Source organism: Zosterops lateralis, assembly GCF_965231275.1.
Source record: "Zosterops lateralis genome assembly, contig: HAP1_HAP1_SCAFFOLD_294, whole genome shotgun sequence".
Lineage (NCBI taxonomy): Eukaryota > Metazoa > Chordata > Aves > Passeriformes > Zosteropidae > Zosterops > Zosterops lateralis.
Genome location: NW_028154404.1, coordinates 1 through 25,530, shown reverse-complemented (window position 1 = coordinate 25,530; position 25,530 = coordinate 1).

The following is a 25,530-nucleotide window of genomic DNA, read 5'->3' as shown; positions in this document are numbered from 1 at the left end:
CCATAGAAACTCTTCTCATACTGGGGGCTGGTTGGGCTGCTGGGCATCACCAGGATAAGGAAAAGGCAGGAAAGCCTCCTGCAGCCTCCTATTCCCTGCTTGGTCTCCTCCTTGGTGCTCCTACATGAACTTCCAGGTGTCTCAGGCCCTTTTGGCATGAACCCGGGGCTGAGAGGCAGCTCTTCTCACCAGGATGAGAAAGCACTTGACTTGGGCTGCTGATAACAGCCCAGCTGAGACCTGATTGCCCAGGGATGAGTCTCCTGCTGTGGAACAACCTCCTCCTGGCCCTTGCAAATCCAGGCACGCACGTGTGTGGGAATGCAGACAGGAGAACATGCAGAGGAACACAAATGTGAGCACAATCATGCACACACAGCCCTGAGAACCAGGACTCCTGACACCAACTCACAGCCCCTCTAGAGACAACTCTACCAGGACCTTCAGAACCTACAGTCAAGGCAGACAGTCACTGGCCAGGCCCGCCTGGAGCCTTTCAGCATTTTAAGGAGCTACTTGGGCTTAACAAGTTGAGCAGAGGCCACTGTCAGGGCATGTGAAAGTTGATAATGTCTGGTTCTCTAAGGCCCACATCAGGTTCACTTTCCTTTTTCAAACAAAGAACCAGGAAAAGTAATCAGCAATGCACACAATTACACCAATGTGGCTGAGTTTTGTCAGTGACAAGAAGTGACAAGAGGAACATGAGCATAATGGAGGTTTGAGGGTGTTTTGTGGGATTAGTGAACGCTCACCAAAAAATGCCTGTGAGGTTGTGGAGTCTCCAGCCTTGGAGTCCTCCAAAAGCCATCCCAACATGGCCTGGAGAACCAGCACTGTGTGAGCCTGTCTGAGCAGGGGTGTAGGACACATGATCCCAGAAGAGGTCCCTTGCAAAGGAAACCATGATGTGATTCCATAATCTGAGACAGGAGGAGAGGAATGATCAAAACTTCAAAGGCGAAGTGAAAGTGAGAGTTTTGAATCTTCCAGAGGTTCCTGGGAGGATGAAGAGAGAAGGGAGTCAGATGTGCTGAAGAAGCTGCGAAGGCAGAGACAGAGATGGATCCAGGTGCCGCCAAGGCAGACAGAGGGTTAGGGATGATGGGAGAGGACACACAAGCCACAGGAAAGGAGAGAGTGCAGTGGTGTGGCCCTGGGCTCAGCAAGGAGGGTTGCAGGTTTTTCTGCTCTGCACAAGTGCAGAATCCTACTCTGAAGCCTGAGAAGGCACAACCATTGAAGGAGCCCAGGGCATGGTAAACTTGATCCTGGTCCTTTACCTGGAAAATCTGTGACAGCCTCAGAACCCTCCACTTCTCTAGAAACATCCTTCTAAACCAATGGGAAGTGCAACACTTGCATGAGAATGCTCTTATTACAACGATTATCATTAAGTGCATCATTATTCATGTAAATCCAGAAAGATTTTTGTGACAAAGCCATTTAAGTGGAAAACAAAGTGACCAGGATGGGATCACTCTGGAACTGATACAGATAAGGGGGTTAGAGTGAGGAACCTTGGAGAGAGGTGTTCATCCCAGGGAGATGAACAAGGGCAGAGGAGAAGCAGCCGATGTCTCCTATTCCAGAGGAAATAACTGTGGCCCCACAAAGCTAAAGACACTTCGAAAAGAAAAGTAACCTCAGCAGGGAAGAAGCCCCTGAGTTCCCCGATGCCCAGCCCTGGGTGTGCAGCAGAGCTGGCCATTGCAGCTGGGGAGGGGAGGACTGCAGTGCGAGCTGAGCGGGAACAGCCCCTTGCCATGGCTGAGGCCCAGAGGCACGGAATGCTCACAATGCCCATGGCTGAGGGAGCCACGGGGGCTGCTGCTGGAGGAGGCAGAAAGCCACAAGGAGCATTTCAGGCCCTGCGAGGACAGGTCATTTCTCTGCCTGCTCCCGCTGCTGCTGCTGCTCCCGCTGCTGCCCCCGACAGTCGTTTCCGGCAGCTCTGTTCTCTCGGCGCTGGGCCGTGCTTGCTGCCTCTGCCTCACTCAGCAAACACGCAGCTTGGTCTCGGCATGCACCTCGCCCATCTCATCCTGCCCGTCTTCCTGGGACAGCTCCTGGGTAAGTCCCGGCTCTTTCCATAGACATCCCTCTTTTTCTTCCCTTCCCCAGGAAAACCTCAAGAGCCTTATCAGGATCATGTGAGGAAACATCAGTGAATATTGGAAAAGGGCTGAGAAAAATCTGCTTCTCCGTGTGATTTTGCAAGTGTTTCTTCAAGATGCTCTTGGATTTGTAAAGGAAATGGGAAGGGAGAGAAAAGGAATCTCACACCTCTTCTCTGTCTTTTCTCTTGCCTTCAATGCATCTCCCTCTGCCTGTCTCTTCTCATCCTCCTGCTGTCACCCCAAGAGATCTCAGCTCTCTCTGCAGTTCAACATTTTTCCTACTTTATGTAAATTACCAGATCTTGTCAAAGCTTCCCCCGGGGCCTCACTTTTAAAAATTTCATTATATTAACAGAATGTCCCATTCTGCCACCAGGCTGACACAGCTCTGTCATGGCTTCCAGGATTCTCGGGGCTTGCAACACAACCAGGGCTCTCAATATCCAAGTTCAGTTTATGTGTATTCAGGGATGGAGGAGCCCTCAGAAGTGACAGGGATGGGGAAGCAGGATGAACCTTTCTACTATTCCTAGACTGGCTCCTCGGGCGGCTGGAGGGGTGCTGGTTCCAGCACACAAAATTCAGTCATGGCAGCCTTTTCCCTGGTTCTTTAAGCAGAAGGAACACGAGAGGGACACAGCACAAAATTCTTCTCTGGCTCATGCAATGTAAAGTGATCTGAAGGGAGCCCAAAATTTCTTAGGACTCTGCTACAAGGCAGGGAGCTTTCTCCACCAAGGATTTCCACCCACTTCATTTTACTTCCCATGGTCCTTCCCTGTGGAGCTGCTCACCTTCTCTTTCTTCCAGGAACAACGGGGCAGATCCCGGTCACCCAGGAAGATGGACCAGTCACGGTGAAACAGGGACACACCTTCCACACCACCTGCAAATACCACATCAGTGGTTTTAATGGCTTGCTCTGGTACCGGGTGCGGAAAGGCCAAGCCCCACAGCTGCTCTCCTATCAATCAGGGACTGGCCCCAAGCACAGCGGCCGTATCACCACGCACCTGAACACCACGGGGAAATCCAGTGTCCTGAAGGTGCAGGAAGTGGAGCTCTCTGACAGTGCCTTGTACCTGTGTGCTGTGCAAGACACCCTGGTGCAGGGAGCTTCCTGGGCTGTGCAACAACCCAGGGCAGGGAGGGGATGTGTCTGTGCCAGGCTGAGGTTGGGGAAGGGACGCTGGGCTCAGCCCTGTGCTCACCAGAAGTTGCATCACATGTGTGTACAATGGTCTGATGGTTTTGATTACATCCATCCTGACACTTCCCTTGGGAAAGTATTATGAAATATTTTGACTCATTTCTGCATTGTGCAGTTTCTCAGTAGAGAAAACTTTTGCTGTGTTTGGCTGGGGCCTTGTCCTTCCACACTCCAGCCCTGCTGCTTTTGGCCCCACATGTCCCCAGCAGAGCCCAGGGCTGGTTCTGTGTTCCTGCCTTGGCAGCTCTTGCAGCAGCCCCGTTTGCACGGACACAGGTGAAGCACAGATTTGTGCAGGGCTCCACACTGGTGTGCACCAACCTGTGTCTGTCCGTGTGTGTCCCTCATCGGGAGGGAATTTCCTGACTATGGCAGGGACACTGAGCACTGCTCTGGCCCTGAGCAGCACAGAGCAGCAGCTTCTTCCCGGGCTCAGCAGGAGCCTGAGTGCAGCTGAGTGGGGACAGCACCTGCCCGCTCCAGGTGTGTGCAGGGTGGATCTGTCTCCGAAGGGATGTCGGTGTTGTGTGGGATGGGACACGGCTGTCTCTTGTCCCTGGCCATGCCAGAATTGTTGTGTGGCTCGTTGTGCGGGTGCTGTGAGAGGCGGGGGCTGAGGGCGGGCGGGGCGGAGCTGGCGGCGGCGGAGAGGAGGCGGCCCGGGCGCAGCAGAGAGCCGGGGCTGAGGGGACAGCGATGCTCGGCCGGCGGAGCGGCGGGATGCGGCGGGCTCGGGGCGCGGGGCTGGCGGCGCTGGCCGCGGTGCTGCTCGGTGCGCGGGGGTGGCGGCCAAGGGGCCGTGCCTGGGACTGGCCTCATCCCGCACGTCCCTGGAGCCTCCGTCCTGCCCGGCTTCTGCACTGACCTCTTGCCGAGAACTGTTCTCCCGTTCATCCCTCCCTCTTCTCCATCCCATATTCCCGCCGGAATCACGGAGTTGTATTCTATGCCTTGTCCTGAACCAGCATTCCTTCTTATAACTCACGAAATCAGTCTTGTCCCCTTCTTACTTTTGTTTTTGTCTTTTTCTGCTTTCTCTCACCTTCTCTCGTTCTGCAGTGACTACACCGTTCCTCCTTTCATTTACCATTCCACTCTCCACAAACGACTAATGGACACTTCCACTGCTGCACATCTTGACATCCCCTGGGAACTGCATTTCTCATCATCTCTGTGCATTCCTTAAGGAATTGCGGGCTTTGTTCGGGGCATTGGCACGCAGGGCTGGGAAGAATGTAGGTGCTGATGTTATTTGTTTTTCTCTCCCTGGCAGTGGTTGCGGTCAGAGCTCAGGTACAGCAGGAGCCATTTCTGGAGACCACCGAGGGCACCGGCATCAATATCAGCTGCTCTCATCCCACGAAATTGTTGGGAGATTTCATCCATTTCTACCGTCTGCTCCCGGGCCGAGGACCGGAATTCCTTGCATCCACTGCTAGAGGGTCCAAGGCGGTGCCGGCCATTGCAGGACAGCTGTCGGTGTCGGAGGACGGGCGGAGCAGCTCGCTGTGTCTGGAGCGGCCGTGGCGCGGGGACGCGGCCGTGTATTACTGCGCGCTGGGCCCACGGGCAGAGGAGCCGGGGCTGCGGCCGGGCACGAACCGCCGCGGGCGGGGCCGGGCGGGGCCGGGGGCACAGCGCCGGCCGCGGCCAGCAGGGGGCGCTGCCGCTCCGCCCGCCGGGGCCGCCGAGCCCCGCTCGTCCCGGGCTGGGGGGGCGCCTCCGACACCGGCACCGACACCGGCACCGACCTCAAAACCAGCACCTACGCCGCATCCGGGACTGGGACGAAGGCCGACACCGACAATGGAACCAGCACCAGTACCAATACAGGCACCAACAGCAACACCAGAATCGCCACTGACACAGTCATCGCATCCGACACCGGACCCGGCACCGGCTTTGACACCATTGACACCGACACCGGCAGGGTTACAAACGCTGACACCAGAACTTGCACCAGCACCGGTACCTGCAGCTCCACCTTGGAGTCACCGACAGTGCTCAGCCCCTCTTCTCAGGGCGGGTTCCGTGCAGCCGAGCTCCTGACGGCAGCAAACAGCTTCGCCCGGCCACAGCTACATGAGCACACTGACAAGGTCTGTGTGAGGCAGGGAGTGCAGTGCCCTCTTTCCCAAGCCATCACTTGTCCAATCACAAAGACCTCGGTGCAGTCCGGGGACTGTGGCATTCTCAGGCCAGTCTACAAAGGCCTGCAAGTGTTGCCTCGAAATCACATCAGTGAGGGTGTGGCTCTGATTTTCAGCCTTCTCACCTTGTTTACATTCCTCTCATGCATGTACCATAAACCAAAGTAGATTGTTTATGCATTCCTCTCTGTGATAGACTGCTGGTTTGACCACTAGAGTCAGAGAGGTGTTCCTCTCATCTCCCAATTCTTAATCGAATTCCAAATCCTATTTGAACCCCAAATCATAATAAACTTCCCTTCTTTTTCCTCACCTCCACCTGACAGTGAGGGTGTAGTTCTTTCGTGTCCCGAACAGTGACATGAGGGCACACATTCCCACCCAGCCCATATCAGGCTGGTTCTTCTCTTGCCTCTGTCCTTCTCTTCCCAAAGCTCCTGGGATCTTTTTGTCTGTTGTGAAGGCCAAGAGACAGCCCAGTGTTGTTTCCCAGAGCACACAGCACTGGGAAAACAAATGACCTGATCCTGATAGATTCAGTCTTGCTGTGGCCAGTTCTTGGGTGTAGATCTGATCCCCACTATTATGGGAAGACATAAAGGTGGCAAAATACGTCCAGAGAAGGAGGAATGAGATGGGGACAGGGCTTTAAAGAAAGCCCTGTGAGGATTAAGAGAAGACTTTGTACTGATCCAGGTTTCAGAAAACTATGCTGCAAGACCACTCTAATCAAAGTTACTATTAGAAAATGCTCTTTCCCCTTCCCTTTCCCTTTCCTTTCCCGCAATCCCCACCAGGGATGGGACTGCTCAATCTGCCTTAACCTGCCCTCTGGGCACACACAGAACAACACCACAGCTGACAGCCACACTTCTTGCTCACCTGCTGACGGCTGTTCCAACCTCTGCCAATTGAAATACACCCGGGCTGCAGCTCCCACTCAATCATCTTATTCCAGATAAAGTGCACTGATCACATCTCACTCAGCTCTCCTGCAGGTTACTGCCTTGCACACCAGGGACTTCCCTTTAGCAGGGACAACACTCAAGGTCACTCTGCAAGGCTGAGGAATCTTCATTGCATCTTACACTTGGTGTGTCAGCTGGGAAGAAGATCACTGAAACTTTGCAATCTTAGCCAAGGGATAGAAACGATGGGTGGTGCACATGGAATTGTTTAGACTTAAAGCATTGACCAAGTCTGGGACAAAGTCAGGGTCCAGCTGCACATAAACTGCCCATAGGAGAAGGAGTTTGGAATGCAAGGGCGTCTGTTCTGAACTTCGTGACCCAGTGGCAGTCTCCCTGACAGCTTTAGCAGACCCTGTAAATAATCCAGTGTCATTTGACCCTGTAAATAATCCATTGTCATTTCCTCTCAATTCCAGGTAAACCACCATCTTATGAACTTGGCTCACTCACCACTTTACATCAATCAAATTTGTTGCTGCTTTTCTCTCACAAGTGTGGGATTTCATCCAAAACAACACTCAAGACAGAACAAACAGCTGCCTTAGGTAGCACACAAACACAGACATCCACACATCCACACCTGCAGTCCTCTCGAGTTCATTGAGAAGCCTCAAGGCAGCCAAAGAGAGGCTGCTTGCACTGTCCAGAGCCACTGCACAGGTGTTGGACTTGGCAGAGCCAAGGTCTGCAACTGGTGTTTGCAAGGCTCCAGTGTGGCTGGGAAAAGACTGATGAGAGTTTGCTGGGAGTGGGAGATGCCCATCTTGAGCCCACTCACCCACACCAGAGCCCTTCCCTGCTCTGTGTCTGTCCCTGAGTGTTGTGGTCATGGGAGGAACAGGTTCAAAGTGGGGCAGTGGTGAGGAGGATTGTAATTCATCAAGTGACCTTGCATCTGGAAAGAGCCCTTGATAAAGCAGTGGCAAGAGCTGATGGTGATCCTTTAGCACACACCGAGTTTCACTGTGCCTGAATCTCTGCTTGTGCCATTCTGCCCAAAGGTGGCTTCAGGGATTGGATGTGAGGGAAAGGAAACACATTTTTCATTCTGGCTGTGTGTTGATGATTGTTCTGTCTGTCTGCCTGTGCCGACTCACACACACCTCTCCAGGTCTGAAATTTCTTATCTGAGACTGAGAGACCCTTTTCTTTCCCAGTAGGGAGAGACTCTTTCTTAGCAACAGATCATTGCAAGAGTTCATGACAGTTCAATACTAATGAAATCCTTGCAGTTAATTCCTTCAGACATAAACTAGAGTCTCAGTCTGAGACCAAGTTTCCACTGAGCCACACCAAAGCTACATCAGGTGTTGAGAAAGCCATGAGCTCTACTCAGAATGTTGGGAATCAATTGGAGGTCTCCCCTACACTTTGGCTTCTATGGTCTCTCTATAAATTGATCTATTTTGATTCTACCTTGATTTTTCCAAAGATTTTCTTTCATGTTGTAGGTCATAAAAATAGGCAAGAGAAACTGATAAGACCCCAAAGATCTGGGCTGCCTTTCTTACCTGCCCTTCATTTCCACAGGCCCTTTGTAGAGGGAACAATGTCCTCTCAAGCTCATCTGAGTGTAAACCAGCACAGCAAATGCTGGGGGTTGTGCTTTCATTTCCTGCACTGATGCCTTTTCATTTCCAGGTTTGGGCAGTGCCCATTGCAAAAAGAAGGGTTCTTCAGAGCACTGGGATGAAAGGTGCCAGGATATACTGGGCAGGGAAGCAGCAGTGAAGGCAGAAGGCTCAGCTGCAGCGCTGGATGGATCCACAACAGGAGAGTGATGTGGGGTCACATCACAGAGCCCCTGGGGTCAGCCAGGGTGCCTCTGATTTTATCATTCTCAGGAAGAAGCTCCAGCCGTCCTCAATAGGTCCCTCATGGTCTGTTGTGCTGGATGACGTCCCCTGGCCTTGTCTGTCCCTCTGCCCCCAGCTGATGCCAATGTTCAGTTCTGGTGGTCTGCCCATGGCTGTGCCTGCCCTGCTATTATTGCCCTCAGGAAGGGATGCTGGTCTCGTTTGACTCGTGCATTTCATGAACAACAAGAACTTTGCTCTCTGCTTTATTGGGCCCTTGTCTTTTCACACAAGGCTCCTGCCCTGCTGCTTGTGGCACCGTGTGTCCTTAGCAAAGTCACCAGCTGATGATGCTCCTTGGTGTGTTCCTGCCTCGTGCTCTTGGAGCAGCCCCGTTTGCAGGGACTCATGAGAAGCACAAATTTCTGTATGACCCCACACTGGTGTGCACCAACCTGTGTCTGTCCGTGCGTGTCCCTCATCGGGAGGGAATTTCCTGACTATGGCAGGGACACTGAGCACTGCTCTGGCCCTGAGCAGCACAGAGCAGCAGCTTCTTCCCAGGCTCAGCAGGAGCCTGAGTGCAGCTGAGTGGGGACAGCACCTGCCCGCTCCAGGTGTGTGCAGGGTGGATCTGTCTCCGATGGGATGTCGGTGGTGTGTGGGATGGGACACGGCTGTCTCTTGTCCCTGGCCATGCCAGACTTGTTGTTTGGCTGGTTGTGCGGGTGCTGTGAGAGGCGGGGGCTGAGGGCGGGCGGGGCGGAGCTGGCGGCGGCGGAGAGGAGGCGGCCCGGGCGCAGCAGAGAGCCGGGGCTGAGGGGACAGCGATGCTCGGCCGGCGGAGCGGCGGGATGCGGCGGGCTCGGGGCGCGGGGCTGGCGGCGCTGGCCGCGGTGCTGCTCGGTGCGCGGGGGTGGCGGCCAAGGGGCCGCGCCTGGGACTGGCCTCATCCCGCACGTCCCTGGAGGCTCCGTCCTGCCCGGCTTCTGCACTGACCTCTTGCCGAGAACTGTTCTCCCGTTCATCCCTCCCTCTTCTCCATCCCATATTCCCGTAGAATTCTGCCCGTTCTATTCTTTGCCCAACCCTTCACAAGCTTTACTTCGTTACAACTTGCCAAGTCGGTCTTACCCCCTTCTTAGTTTTCTTTTTCCCTTTTTCTGTTTTCTCTCACATCCCCTCATTCTGCAGTGACTCCTCCATTCCTTCTGTCATTCACACATTCGTTTCTACACAAACGATTAAAGGACATTTCCGTTCCTGCACATCTTGACATCCTCTGGGAACTGCATTCCTCATCCTCTCTCTGTGCTGCTGACTGCTCCTGCGGGCTTCGTTCTGGGAACTGACACACAGGACTGGGTAGGAAGTGGGTGCTGAGGTTGGTTCTCTTTGTCTCCCTGGCAGTGGCTTCAGGCAGAGCCCAGGTACAGCCGGAGCCGAGACTGGAAACCACCGAGGGCACCAGTATCAGCATCAACTGCTCACACCCCAATATCCGGATCGGCGAATACATCCATTTCTACCGCCAGCTGCCGGGCCGAGGGCCCGAATTTCTGGCGCTCACAGCTTCAGGGTCCAAGGACGTGCGAGCCCCCGAAGGGCGTCTGACGGTGTCGGCAGATCGGCGTTGGAGCTCGCTGACTCTCAGGCGGCCGTGGCGCGGGGACGCGGCCGTGTATTACTGCGCGCTGGGCCCACGGGCAGAGGAGCCGGGGCTGCGGCCGGGCACGAACCGCCGCGGGCGGGGCCGGGCGGGGCCGGGGGCACAGCGCCGGCCGCGGCCAGCAGGGGGCGCTGCCGCTCCGCCCGCCGGGGCCGCCGAGTCCCGCTCGTCCCGGGCTGGGGGGGCGCCTCCGACACCGGCACCGACACCGGAACCGACCCCGGGACCGGAACCGACACCGACAATGGAACCAGCACCCACACCAAAACCTGAATCACCACTGACACCAACAGCGGATCCGACACCGGAACGAGCACCGGCATTGACAGCAGAAGTGACACTGACACCAACACCGAGGCAGACACGGACACCAGCGCCGGTACTGGCAGCTGCAACTTGGAGTCACCGACAGGGCTCAGCCCCTTTTCTCAGGGCGGGCTCCGTGCAGCCGAGCTCCTGACGGCAGCAAACAGCCCCGCCCGGCCACGGCTACATGAGCACACTGACAAGGTCTGAGTGAGGCAGAGAGGGCAGCAGGGTCATTCCCAAGCCATCACTTGTTCCTTCAGAGAGGCTTTAGTGCGTTCCAGAGAATGTGGCATCCTCAGGCCTGTGTACAAAGGCCTGCCAGTGTTGTCTCAAACATACATCAGTGAGGGCACCTATTGCCACCCAGCCCATATCTTGCTCGTTCTCCTCTTCCCTCTGTCCCTCTCTTCCCAAAGCTGCTGAGCTCTTTTTTCCTTTTGTGAAGGCCAAGTGAAAGCTCAGTGTTGTTCATTTGAGGAGCCAGCAACTTCATGCTCCACTGAAATTTCAGGTACATCATATATAGGAGTCATTCTGCAGATAATACTCTTTCAACATAAACTTTCCACATATTCTAAGCCTACATCTGGATGTAGTGACATCTAAACTTGGAAGGCACTGGGAAGGTGATCAGAGTGGAAGGCTGTTCATTCTGGTCCTTGGGACTTGATGGATCTCCCTGACAGTTTTATCTGTGATCTCTGCAGGGAATGAACACGTGTACCTTGCCACCAAATCCTGTTCAACTACTCTTGCATTTACGATTGAATTTTGTGAACTCTGTTTTCTTTTAATGAATTAAACTGCTGCTACTCTTTAAAAAAAAAAAAAAAAAAAAAAAAAAAAAAAAAAAAAAAAAAAAAAAAAAAACACCAAAATGCATCTCTCTGTTCATGCAACTCCTTGAGCATGTAAATTTGGCCATTGGGAATTGGGAAATTAAAAACCAAGGCAAACAGGAGTTACCAGATATGGAATGAGTGTCCACAGGCAAGAGTCAGCCCTTACCCAGCAAAGGTCCATTCCACCAAACTGGAAATGCTTGTCAGAGCTCAGCCAAGTTCTCTTTTCTTTCTTCTACCATGTGCTCCCCAGCCCTGCCAGGGCCACAATTTTGTCTGGGGTCAAGTGGTTCCCTTGCTCTGCACCGATGGTTGACTTTATTCTTCTGACACCAACAGACACAAAGAACTTAGCCCAGACCACTTTTGCTTCCTGCTTCTGCCTGGGGAACTGATTCCTTCTAGACTCTAAAAGCTGCTCCAGCCAGGGCACTCCATTCTGCCAAAGGAAACACAAAATCAGCCAAACAGGGTGAGGTCACTGCGTGGCACATGGAGCTGTTGTTTTTATTTCTCCATGAGACTCCTAAGTGTGGTGGGAATCGCCTAATCCTGGTCACCTTGAGCACTGAGCTGCCCCTGAAGATCCTGACACATTATTCCCTTCTGGGCTTTCCTTCTTGGAGATCTGCTGTGAAGCCAGGGATACCAGTAATAAGAGAGGGTTGGACTGAGACAGACATAGATACGACCACTGTGGTTTATTCTATGAAGTCCGTCTATTACGTGCAGTGCAGCAACTTATATACTATTCTACATTGTTTATACACGTAACAACTTTTTCATTGGCAGACAGCAGAGGAAAAAATGCAAACACACATTGTTTGGTTTACTCTTAAGGTGGCTACCACCTTCATATTAACAATTCTATTCATTGTCCATCAACACCCTATTCTCTTTCCAAAACACCTTAATATCTAATTCTAGCTGTGCCACAGCTAACTGAGAATTTTCTCTTGTGTCACAGGCCTAAGGCCTCAGGTTAGTCCTCAGTCAAGGTCGTTCAATATCTATATATAAATCATGTTTTCTTTCCCTAAGAAATTTAGCAACACTGCTGTGTCACCCCCAGGTGCTGGAGTCATTCCTTGTCACCAGCACTACCATTTGCATTTCCTGATTTCATTCTCCCACTTCTTCCTGCCTATGACCGGGTTCCTGATCCTCTCAGCCATGTCCTTCTGGCATTATGGCACTGTCTGCAAACTGCTTGATGAAAAGCACTTCTTGTGACAAAGGGAGCCAACTGCCAGCCAGTGCTGTTGACATGGGCACTGGGTTCTGGGGACATCTCCTCCCAGGTGTCACTGCTGCCAAAATGTCCTTTCTGCACCAAAAACATTGTTGACCATTTCCTCTGCAATGCTGGTCCAGCCTGAGCTTGGCCTGTTGGGGCTGGGTTGGCCTTGGCAGAGGGTCAGATGGCCCCCAAGCTCCTCTATCACTTCCCCTCTATCAACAGGAGAGCAGAGAAATTGCTATCAAAGGATGATGGGTTTTGATAAAGACGGGAACGTCCCTCATCTGTTACTGTCACAGGACAATTGAGTAGACTTCTGGGAATTATTCTTATACAAATTGTAAGTGGATAAGGAGAAATAGGAGCAAACCCAAAAGCACTTTCTCCACTCCCTTCCTCTCCTCCCAGGCAGAATTTCACTCCTGAATTTCTGCCTAGACCCCTCAAAGGGAGACAGGAAATTGGGGATTCCTTGAGTTTATAACACCTCGTGCTCCTCATGCCCTTTCTCTGCTCCAGCCTATTGTCCCTCCCATGGGAGGCAATCCTGTGAGAATCTCTCCAACACAGCTCCTTTCTATGGGCTGCACTTCTTCACCAGCAGCTTCAGAACGTGTCCTGCCCATGGAGAACATGGACAAAGGGCTCCCGGGCAGCGCCCTCGGCCCCGCTGTCCCCACGGGCCTCAGCTCCCGTCGCTGCCCCGCTCCCATCGCTCTCGCCTCTTCCCCGCATCCAGCCAGGAGCCGGCGAGAGCCCGAGCGGCAGCGGCGCAGGGCTCAGCCCCGGGGCGGAGCCGGTGGCGGCAGAGGGGAGAGCAGAGGAGAGGAGGCGGCCCGGGCGCAGCAGAGAGCCGGGGCTGAGGGGACAGCGATGCTCGGCCGGCGGAGCGGCGGGATGCGGCGGGCTCGGGGCGCGGGGCTGGCGGCGCTGGCCGCGGTGCTGCTCGGTGCGCGGGGGTGGCGGCCAAGGGGCCGTGGCCGGAGCTGGGGCTATGTCTGGGTCTTTCTGCGTCAGCACTGGGCTCGGGATCCGTCGAAGCAACTCCTGCTGCTCCTCCCTTCTCTTATACCCACTGCCCTCATCCCTTTTCTCCTCAAAGAATCAAATTCCTCCCAAGTTGTCTGTTTTACTACTCGTTTTTTTTACTCTTCATTCATGAATTGATTCATCCATCCATCCATCCATTTCAACCAATCCCTTTTTCTCATTTCCAATTCCCTTTGAGCGGCTGAAATCGCCTCAAAAATATCCAACATCTATTCTCTAAGATGGCACACTCTGAGGAATCTCACCATGCTCAATTCTCAGAACATATCCCACTTACGTTTGATCTCTCTTCCTCTGCCCTCTCCCTCCTCTGCGTGCACGACATTTGCTGCTGATGGAAAGTGATTGTTCTTTTCTCCTGTACAGTGTCTGTGGCCAGAGCCCAGGTACAGCAGGAATCGTCACTGGAGACGACCGAGGGCAGCAGCATCAACATCAACTGCTCACATCCCAAAATCCAGACCAACGAGTTGATCTACTGGTACCGTCAGCTCCCGGGCCGAGAACCCCAATTCCTCGCACTCATTACTAGCGGGTCCAGGAGCTGCCAAAGGGTGCGGGTCGTCTGCAGGTTTCGGCAGACCGTCGCTCGAGCTCGCTGACTCTCAGGCGGCCGTGGCGCGGGGACGCGGCCGTGTATTACTGCGCGCTGGGCCCACGGGCAGAGGAGCCGGGGCTGCGGCCGGGCACGAACCGCCGCGGGCGGGGCCGGGCGGGGCCGGGGGCACAGCGCCGGCCGCGGCCAGCAGGGGGCGCTGCCGCTCCGCCCGCCGGGCCCCGCGCGGCTCCGCAGCTCCTTCCTCTGCCCCGAGCCCGCCCGCACCGACACCGCACAGCCCCGCACGGCCGCCGCACACACGCCTGCCAGCCCGCCCCCTGCGCTTACACACTCGCCGCGCACCGCCCGACACCGCCTCGCTCCCGAGCCCGCCTCTGCCGGACACCCAACTGCTGCGCCCTGCGCCTCTGCCATCGCCTCCCGCCCTCCGCCCGCCGCTGCTGCTGCTGCTGCTGCTCTCAGCCGGCTCTGCCAAGCAAAGAGCTGCTCCTTGGGAGCACCTGCGCTGGGAGCTGCCAAAGCGCTGCACGGACAGGCACACAGGGGCCAATTCATGGAGCGCTGTCATCTCATTAAGTCAGAGCATGAGAGGGATTTTCAGCGAGGCTTTCTGAGGTGGCAAAGGAATCTCCATCTCTGTCCCTGCACAAATGTCCGTGTTCCATACTACAAGGTGCCTGAAAAATACTGTTATTAGGTTGATGTGTAATGCTGGTGTACTTTCAATCCTACCCGAGATTGGAATTCACTGCTCTACATTTTCTCCTCATCCCCAGGTGTTCACAAACACCCTGGGATGTGAATTCAGCATCTTCCTGAAACAGTAGAACATTCTGGAGGGAAAAGATTAAATCCGTTTCAGTACAAGAGCTTTTTGAATCCTCAGAGGGCTCTGTCCCACCCACCTTCCATCTGAAAGTTATTGGGGTCCCTTTCCCTTCTCATTAGGAACCTCTCAGGCACCCTGAAAAACACATGCCAGGATTTAGCAATGCTGCAAATGTTGGAGAGAAACACTTGAAAGACTGAGCTCCACATGAGGCTACTCCCCATTCACTTGCTCTAGAGACCTCATTTCCTTTAGAGACAAGAGCATTTCAGCATGTTCAGGAAATCAACTCACCTGAGCAAGTTGAGCAGAGGCCACAGTCATGGCAAGTGAAATGAGATCCTGATTTTCTAAGGTTCACATCAGGTCCATTTTCATTTCCAAAGGAAGAATAATGAAAAAGGGAAGTGATAAACAAAGCACACAAGGACACCAATGGGGCAGTAGGTGATAAGGGAGAGAAGGAGGAAGCTCAGAGCTCTCCAGCTGCTAATTGATGGGCCATTGGGAAACTGCTGTGAATTGGCTCTGCCTTAGTTTTGTCGGTGACAAGAAGAACATCAGGAAAATGGATGTTTGAGGGAGAGTTATGAGATTACAGAGCACTCACCAAGGAATGCTTGTGTGGTTGTGGAATCTCCAGGCTTGGAATTCTCCAAAAGCCATCCCAACATGGCCTGGAGAACCAGCACTGTGTGAGCCTGTCTGAGCAGGGGTGTAGGACACATGATCACAGGAGAGGTCCCTTGAAAACAAAACAATGATGTGATTCCATAATCTGAGACAGGAGGAGAGGATGAGAGGAATGACTGAACCTTCAAAGAAGAAGTAAAAGTGAGATATTTGAATCTTCTAGGAGTTCCTGGGAGGATGAAGAGAGAAGGGAGTCAGATGTGCTGAAGAAGCTGTGAAGGAAGAGACAGAGATGGATGCAGGTGCAGCCAAGGCAGACAGAGGTTTAGGGATGATGGGAGAGGACACACAAGCCACAGGAAAGAAGAGAGTGCAGTGATGTGTCCCTGGGCTCAGCAAGGAGGGTTGCAGATTTCTCTACTGAGCACAAGTGTGGAATCCTCATTTCCCTGTACATGTCTTATCATCTTATCCATGCTCTGGAGTCAAAAAAGGCAGAGCCATCGAAGGAGATTGGGACAGGGTAAGTTGATCCTGATCTTCCACCTGGAAGGCCTGTGACAGCTTCAGGACGCTGGTTTTCTCTAGAAACCTCCTTCTAAACCATGGGGAGAGGTGAAACACCTGCATGACAATGTTCCTGTTACAACCATTATAGTTACCTATATCATTATTCATGCAATTCCAGAAAGATTTCTGTGAAAAAGCCATTTAAGTGGAAAACAAAATGACCAGGATAGGATCACTCTGGAGTTGACTCAGAGAAAGGGGTGGAAGTGAGGGACCTGCGAGAGTGTCATTCATCCCAGGCAAAAGAAGAAGAGCAGGAGAGAAGCAACAGACATAGAAGAGTCTTGTGTTCCTAGAGGAAATAGCAATGACCCCACAGACGTGAGGATACCTCGAAAAGATGAGAAACCTCAGCAGGGAAGAAGCCCCTGAGGTCCCCGGTGCCCAGCCCTGGGTGTGCAGCAGAGCTGGCCATTGCAGCTGGGGAGGGGAGGACTCCACTGCGAGCTGAGCGGGAACAGCCCCTTGCCATGGCTGAGGCCCAGAGGCACGGAATGCTCACAATGCCCATGGCTGAGGGAGCCACGGGGGCTGCTGCTGGAGGAGGCAGAAAGCCACAAGGAGCATTTCAGGCCCTGCGAGGACAGGTCATTTCTCTGCCTGCTCCCGCTGCTGCTGCTGCTCCCGCTGCTGCCCCCGACAGTCGTTTCCGGCAGCTCTGTTCTCTCGGCGCTGGGCCGTGCTTGCTGCCTCTGCCTCACTCAGCAAACACGCAGCTTGGTCTCGGCATGCACCTCGCCCATCTCATCCTGCCCGTCTTCCTGGGACAGCTCCTGGGTAAGTCCTGCCTCTTTCCATAGACATCCCTCTTTTTCTTCCCTTCCCCAGGAAAACCTCAAGAGCCTTATCAGGATCATGTGAGGAAACATGTGAGTGAATATTGGAAAAGGGCTGAGAAAAATCTGCTTCTCCGTGTGATTTTGCAAGTGTTTCTTCAAGATGCTCTTGGATTTGTAAAGGAAATGGGAAGGGAGAGAAAAGGGATCTCACACCTCTTCTCTGTCTTTTCTCTTACCTCAATGAATCTCCCTCTGCCTCTCTGTTCTCATCCTCCTGCTGTCACCTCAGGAGATCTCAGCTGTCTCTGCACTGAAATATTGCTCCTCTTTTAATGCAAATATCCTGTACTCTCAAACCTACCCCAGGCACCTCAAAGTTCTCATTTCACTGACAGGGTGTCCCATTCTGCCTCCAGGCTGACACAGCTCTGCCACTGCTTCCACTGTCCTCTGGGCTGGCAACACAACCAGGGCTCCCTATTTCCAAGCTCAGCATTGAGTGTACGCAGAGGTGGAGGAGCCCACGGTGGTGACAGGGATGGGGAAGTAGGATCAACATTTCTACTGTACCTCGATGGGCTCCTCAGGCAGCTGGAGGGGTGCTGGTTCCAGCACACACAAAGTTCAGGCATGACAGGCTGTTGTGTGGTTCCTTAAGCATTAGGAGCAGGAGCAGAGACAGAGCCCAGCTCTCCTTTGGCTGATGCAGACCAGAGAGCGGCAAACCCATGTCCAAAATCTCTCAGGACTTCTCTGCCAGGCTAGGAGCTTTCTCCCCCACGATTAGCCATGCACTCAATTTTCCCTCCCATGGTCCTTCCCAGTGGAGCTGCTCACCTTCACTTTCTTCCAGGCACCACGGGGCAGATCCCGGTCACCCAGGAAGATGGACCAGTCACGGTGAAGCAGGGACACACCTTCCACACCACCTGCAAATACCACATCAGTAATTTTCGGGGATTACTCTGGTACCAGGTGAAGAAAGGCCAAGCCCCACAGCTGCTCTCCTATCAAGCAGGGACTGGCCCCAAGCACAGTGGCCGTATCACCACGCACCTGAACACCACGGGGAAATCCAGTGTCCTGAAGGTGCAGGAAGTGGAGCTCTCTGACAGTGCCTTGTACCTATGTGCTGTGCAAGACACCCTGGTGCAGGGAGCTTCCTGGGCTGTGCAACAACCCAGGGCAGGGAGGGGAGGTGTCTGTGCCAGGCTGAGGTTGGGGAAGGGACGCTGGGCTCAGCCCTGTGCTCACCAGAAGTTGCATCACATGTGTGTACAATGGTCTGATGGTTTTGACCCCACTGATCCTAGCACTTCCATTGTGAAAAGTATTTTGGAGAACTTTGATCATTTCTGCATTGTGCAGTATTTAAGTAAAGAAAAATTCTACTGTTATTGTCTGGGACGTTGTCCTTCCACACTCCAGCCCTGCTGCTTTTGGCCCCACATGTCCCCAGCAGAGCCCAGGGCTGGTTCTGTGTTCCTGCCTTGGCAGCTCTTGCAGCAGCCCCGTTTGCACGGACACAGGTGAAGCACAGATTTGTGCAGGGCTCCTCACTGGTGTGCACCAACCTGTGTCTGTCCGTGTGTGTCCCTCATCGGGAGGGAATTTCCTGACTATGGCAGGGACACTGAGCACTGCTCTGGCCCTGAGCAGCACAGAGCAGCAGCTTCTTCCCGGGCTCAGCAGGAGCCTGAGTGCAGCTGAGTGGGGACAGCATCTGCCCGCTCCAGGTGTGTGCAGGGTGGATCTGTCTCCCATGGGATGTCGGTGTTGTGTGTGGGATGGGACACGGCTGTCTCTTGTCCCTGGCCATGCCAGAATTGTTGTGTGGCTCGTTGTGCGGGTGCTGTGAGAGGCGGGGGCTGAGGGCGGGCGGGGCGGAGCTGGCGGCGGCGGAGAGGAGGCGGCCCGGGCGCAGCAGAGAGCCGGGGCTGAGGGGACAGCGATGCTCGGCCGGCGGAGCGGCGGGATGCGGCGGGCTCGGGGCGCGGGGCTGGCGGCGCTGGCCGCGGTGCTGCTCGGTGCGCGGGGGTGGCGGCCAAGGGGCCGCGCCTGGGACTGGCCTCATCCCGCACGTCCCTGGAGGCTCCGTCCTGCCCGGCTTCTGCACTGACCTCTTGCCGAGAACTGTTCTCCCGTTCATCCCTCCCGCTTCTCCATCCCATATTCCCGTAGAATTCTGCACGTTCTATTCTTTGTCCAACCCTTCACAAGCTTTACTTCCTTTTAGCTTGCCAAGTCGTTGTTACCCCCTTTCTTAGTTTTCTTTTTCTCTTTTTCTGCTTTCTCTCACATCCCCTCATTCTGCAGTGACTCCTCCATTCCTTCTGTCATTCATGCATTCGTTTCTACACAAACGATTAAAGGACATTTCCATTCCTGCACGTCTTGACATCCTCTGGGAACTGCATTCCTCATCCTCTCTCTGTGCTGCTGACTGCTCCTGCGGGCTTCGTTCTGGGAATTGGCACGCAGGACTGGGTAGGAAGTGGGTGCTGAGGTTGGTTCTCTTTGTCTCCCTGGCAGTGGCTTCAGGCAGAGCCCAGGTACAGCAGGAGCCGAGACTGGAAACCACCGAGGGCACCAGTATCTGCATCAACTGCTCTCACCCCGGGAAACAGCTCGGATATTACATCCATTTCTACCGCCAGCTCCCGGGCCGAGAACCCCAATTCCTGGCACTCATTACTAGAGGGTCCAAGGCGGTGCCGGCCATTGCAGGACAGCTGTCGGTGTCGGAGGACGGGCGGAGCAGCTCGCTGTGTCTGGAGCGGCCGTGGCGCGGGGACGCGGCCGTGTATTACTGCGCGCTGGGCCCACGGGCAGAGGAGCCGGGGCTGCGGCCGGGCACGAACCGCCGCGGGCGGGGCCGGGCGGGGCCGGGGGCACAGCGCCGGCCGCGGCCAGCAGGGGGCGCTGCCGCTCCGCCCGCCGGGGCCGCCGAGCCCCGCTCGTCCCGGGCTGGGGGGGCGCCTCTGACACCGGCACCGACACCGGAACCGACACCAGAACTAACACCAGCACTGGTACCGACACCGTCACTGGCTCCAGCAGTTTCCTGACCATGCAGCCCTCCAGCCTCCATCATTCCCTTTCCCTCTCTCTGCTCCCTACCCAAAGCATCCCACCTCTTTCACGGCAACTGTTCAATGCATTCCTTATGGCAGAAAATTTTCTGGGTTTATAAGATGATCACCTCACCCTTCTGGGACCTGTCATCTCCAGACAAGGGGTCAGTCATCAAATTGCAGTGTCAAGTAAGGAGCTTATACTAAACAGGTTCCTGCTCACAAAGACAAGTAGTGTGTCTGACTCTGGGTGTGGATATTTGCAAGAGTTGCTGTTCCCAGACATGTTTCCCTGGAAGGGCTTCATGTCTCGTATGAGGAGAAGGGAGAGGAAACCTCTGTGGGGAAAGACAGTCAGACACCTGGATCTTGATGCTTTTGTCTGTTACTGGTTCTGCTTCCTTTCAGACACTTGTGAGGACAAGGGGCACATCAGGAGCTGCAAAGGGCCTGTCTCCAGCCCACAGAGAGGGAGTGCAGGCACTGGATGGTGGAGAAGTTCACCATAGAAACTCTTCTCATACTGGGGGCTGGTTGGGCTGCTGGGCATCACCAGGATAAGGAAAAGGTAGGAAAGCCACCTGCAGCCTCCTATTCCCTGCTTGGTCTCCTCCTTGGTGCTCCTTCATGAACTTCCAGGTGTCTCAGGCCCTTTTGGCATGAACCCGGGGCTGAGAGGCAGCTCTTCTCACCAGGATGAGAAAGCACTTGACTTGGGCTGCTGAGAAAAGCCCAGCTGAGACCTGATTGCCCAGGGATGAGCCTCCTGCTGTGGAACAACCTCCTCCTGGCCCTTGCAAATCCAGGCACGCACGTGTGTGGGAATGCAGACAGGAGAACATGCAGAGGAACACAAATGTGAGCACAATCATGCACACACAGCCCTGAGAACCAGGACTCCTGACACCAACTCACAGCCTCTCTAGAGACAACTCTACCAGGACCTTCAGAACCTACAGTCAAGGCAGACAATCAGTCACTGGCCAGGCCAGCCAGCTTTAGTGAGCTCTCCTGGTCTGGGCTAGGATAGAGCAAAAATGTCTTCATTTGCAGGCAGAAAGGAAGTTTGTGCCCAGGATTATTAGGGAGAGCCTCCCAATGAGTCAAGATATTTCTAAAAGTCTCCCTTGCATTTTTAAGTCTCTCTCAGAGATGAGTCTGGGTGTGGCTGGATCCAAGCCCAGTCCCAGACTTGGTCAGTCTATTTCCAAGTGATTGTGGAGATGTAATTGTTTGCTAATAGAAAGTTTTTCTCTGAGGATTAAGGATGGCAACTCAGAGATATTTATTTGAAAAAATGAAATTACTAATTTGATCTATGATGATGATAATGATTAGGAGAAAAGACCTTAATCAGAATTATTTACTCTAATGTATAGAGAGTTATAACTACCAGTATAAATGCCCTATTCATCAAATCAAGAATTTCAAAATTAGCTTAGTAATTATTAAGTAGATATTGATGAAATCCATCTGTTAAAATTACTATAATAAAATCTCTTTTGCCCTGCCTTGAGAAGTGACCTGGAGGGGATCCTGCCCCTCAAGGAGAGAATCTCCACACATTCTCCTAGAAAGGTATGCTAGACCTCCCTGCCCTTTCAAAGTGAGACTTGGTTTTTATCCTATAAAGAGAGGGACTCTCAGTCAGATGTTGCTCATCAAGCAACATCCTTTGTCAGGAGCTTTGCCTGCCACAACCTCACCAGTGCTAATTTCTGTCAGGAAATATTGTCCTTCTTCAGAATATTTAATTTTGGGAGTGATGAGCCTGAGTGATCTCAGCATTCTGCAACACCAAAACCAGAGTGACCCTCACCCCTTCTCCACCCAGCACTGATCACTTTTGCAAACAGGGCAAAGTTTGAGCTGCTTTAGCCCTCCCAAGGCAGAACATCCTGCTGCATCTTCTTAGAAGGCGGCACTGTGCTGTGTTCTGGATTTAGTCTGAGAATGGTGTTGTAACACATGGATGGTTTAGTTCTGGCTCAGCAGAGCTTGGCCTCAGTCAAGAACTTTCCAGTTCCTCGTGTCCTGCCAATGACAAGGTGCACAGTGAGATGGGAGGGATCATGGTCAGGACAGCTGACCCACATTGCCAAAGGCATCTTCCCTACCGTAGGATACCATGGTAAGTGTATAAACTGGTGGGGAGTGGTGCAGGAGGTTCCAGTCCCTGCTCAGGGACTGGCTGAGTCAGTGGGTGGTGAGTAACTGCCTTGTGCATCACTTTGTGTGGAAGCATTTGTTTTGATTGGGTTTTATTCCATTACGTCTCCTCTCTTTCAAAACTATTACTAATATTGTCGTTGTCATCATCATCATCGTCATCACCACCATTATATATTGCTTTGTTGCAATTATTAAAATTCTCTAAACCTATGAGTGTTTACTTTTATTCTGGTTCTCCCCAACTCACAGGGGCAGCAGTTGGTGTGAGGGCTGAGTGGACATCTGTATGTACTTAGTTGCTGCCTGGAGTTCAAACACAAGAAGACCCCAAAGGTTTGGCAGTTCCCCTGCTTTAGGACAGAGACAAAGCACAGCAGAGTCTCAGCTGACATCCATGTGTCTTTCAGACACTGAGCCCCTCCTCACATTAGGCCCATGTTGGAAGGATATTATAAAAACTCGAGAATATCCACATTGCTATGGAGCTCCACAGAATTCCCATAATACAAGAAAAGAATTCCTGTACTGTTAGAAGCTTCTGCCAGACTCCACTCAGGATCCAAACACTGAGGTTGGGACATGAGAAGTGAAGTAGCAGGGAAGCTGTCTCAGCATTCACTATAAGGCAAATAGAGTGAAAGATTGTCTTCAAAAGACAGAGATGTCCATAGCATAGCATTCATTACAGAGGAGCTGAAAGAGTGGTTTGGCAATGCTGTGAGTGTTCCTGCAGTCTTTTCATTTTTTCCTAATCTTGAATGGAAGGACAGGCCTTTTTCCTTCTTGTCTTTTGCATACAGGTGCAGGTGGGGGAACTGCCTGGAGCAAGAGGCAGCTGCAGCCTCCTCTGGCACTGTGAGCTGGCTGAGTTTATCTTGCAGCCAAGGATCCCATAGTCAAACGCTCTCTGCACATAACAATACAGGAGTGTAGACAGAGCATTTTGTTTCCTTGGCCAGGTTTCAGTACTGAAGGGACTGCAGGAGTGGCTTCTGTGAGAAGGTGCAGAAGCTGCCCCCATGTCGCACAGACCCACTTCCAGTTGGCTGCAGGAGGGACCCACCTGTGGCCAAAGCTGAGCATGTGGAAGCACCTCTGTGATAACACATCAGAGAAAGGGTTCAAAAGGTGTGCAGCAGCTGGGAGGGAGCAGTGAGGAAAAGAGAGGAGTGAGAGAAAGTGGGAGAAAGGGCTCTGCAGACACCAAGGTCAGTGAGGAAGGAGGGGAGATGAGGTTCTTCGGGTGACAGAGCAGAGATTCCCCTGCAGCCTTGGAGAAGACAATGGTGTGCCCAGGTAGACAAGAAGGCCAATGGCACTTGACTTGTACCAGAAATAGTGTGGCCAGCAGGACCAGGACAGTGAGTGACCCTCTGTTCTGGGCCCTGCTGAAGCACCTTGAATCCCATGTTCAGCTTTGGGCCCCTCATGACAAGAAAAACTTGGAGGGTCTGGAGTGTGTCCTGAGAAGGACAATTAAGATGGTGAAGGCTCAAGAGGGGAAGTGCTATGAGGGGCAGTGGGGAGATGTTGGGGTGATTAGCTGGTTTTGCCTGGTTTGTGCTGGATTAGTGGTGGACATGGCAGTGCTGGAGTACAGCTGAATGGTGATGGCCTCAGGCTGCAAGAGAGCAGTGCAGGGAAGAGACCTTGAAACAAATTCCTGGTCTCCTGAGCCCTGGTTTTCCTGTTCTTCCAGGAAAGCCAAAGAACTGATGACTGCTTTGGGCTTCAGGCCACAAGGAAGTTTGTTCCCCACATTGGAATCGCGGTCTGAGTGCCCAGAAACTGCCCCTGGCAGAGACGAGACATTGGATTCAGAACCTCAAGCCCAAAGACTCCTGACCTCCCACACCTACATCCAGAACCATCATTCTGAACCAGGACCTGCACACTGGGACAGTTCTCTAAGCTCATCTCCACCCCTGAATGTCTGTCAGCCTGTGCCCAGATCCAGTGTGCAGCTGGTGCAGCTGAAGGATCCTTCCTGTCCTTTTGTGACTTCAGACACATCAGTGCCATGGAGTTGTGCTGGCAAGATCAGCCAGGGCTGACTCTTCCTCATGGATCCACTTCTGAGCTGCAGCTTGAGAGTAGCTGAGGGTCAAGCTCATTGCTTTATCACAAGGTAACAGGCACTGTGGAGGAGGGAAGAGCAGGAGAGATGTGCACCTGGAATTTCCCAAGATGTTAACACAGCCTCTCTCATGTTTCCTTTATGACCAAATCAGTGAGAAATGGGTTCAGGGGTAAGGTGGCTGGAGAAGAAGCTGCTCTACCGGGCTCAGAGTTGTCATTTCCATGCAGAGACCAGGCCTAGGTATAGAAATCAGTAGGAAGACCATGTTAATGTAAATATGAACTCCATGAGTACTGGAAGTGGGGAGCTCGCAGAAGTCTATGGATAAAACCCAGTGAGAGGAACAGGCCTTGACTGTCAGGCACAGCTCCTCTTCAGAAGACATGGACAGACCCCTCACAGAAAAGAGTGAGGGATTTCAGGAGACACCCAGCAGGACATGAGACAGCAGCGTGCACTTGCAGCAAGGGAGGCCAACTGCCTCCTCAGCTGAGGGAGTCCAAGTGTGGTCAGCAGGTCCAAGGAGCTGACCCTGTCCCTTTGGTCCATGTGAGGCCACACCTGGAGTACTGCATCCATGCTGGAGATCCTTGTTCCAAGAACGAAATTGACATCCTGGAGCAAGTCCAACCAAGGCCACCAAGTCCATTAGAGGCCTGACAAACAGGACATGCAAGAAGAGGACAATGGGTTGGCCTGCTTCTCTTGTAGAAGAGATCTCTTGGGACAAGTTTCTTGTTTTCTTGCACTACTTTTTGAGAGGAAAGAGAGAAGATGGACGTGGTGTTTGGAAGTGGACATGAGATGGAATATGGGGAGATTTATTAGCACTAGTCCAGAAGAAATATTGAACCCTGCCCCTGGTACACACACGATGACATGCACCTCTGTCCCCACATTCCTTAGGCCACAACACAACTTTTAGGGATCGTGCAGATGAGGGGACTGCAGAGGGGCAGCTGGAGGGAAGCTCTGCCATCTGTAGGATGTTCGCAGCCCCTGTGCTTGGAAACAGCTCCAGGCAGCTGCTCCATTCCTGAGTCAGGGTCCCGCTGCTGTCTCCGGCTGCAACTGGTTCTGTGCGGGCTGATTCTCGCTGGGATGTCCTTGCTGGAGAAGGGAAGAGTCCATTTGCCGGGACACCAAGCTGTGCCCGTGAAGAGCCCCTGAGCGCTCTGAGGCCGGGCCAGAGGCCGAGGGGCGCCGGCGCAGGGCTCAGCCCCGGGGCGGAGCTGGTGCGGTGCGGAAAGGAGGCGAGAGAGGGGAAGGGGAGGGGAGGGGAGCCGGGGCTGAGGGGACAGCGATGCTCGGCCGGCGGAGCGGCGGGATGCGGCGGGCTCGGGGCGCGGGGCTGGCGGCGCTGGCCGCGGTGCTGCTCGGTGCGCGGGGGTGGCGGCGGACAATGAGGGTCGGGGCTGCCTCTGGGTTGTTCCCCGGGGATCGCGGCCCCAGCTCCTCTGTCTCTCTCAACGTCTCT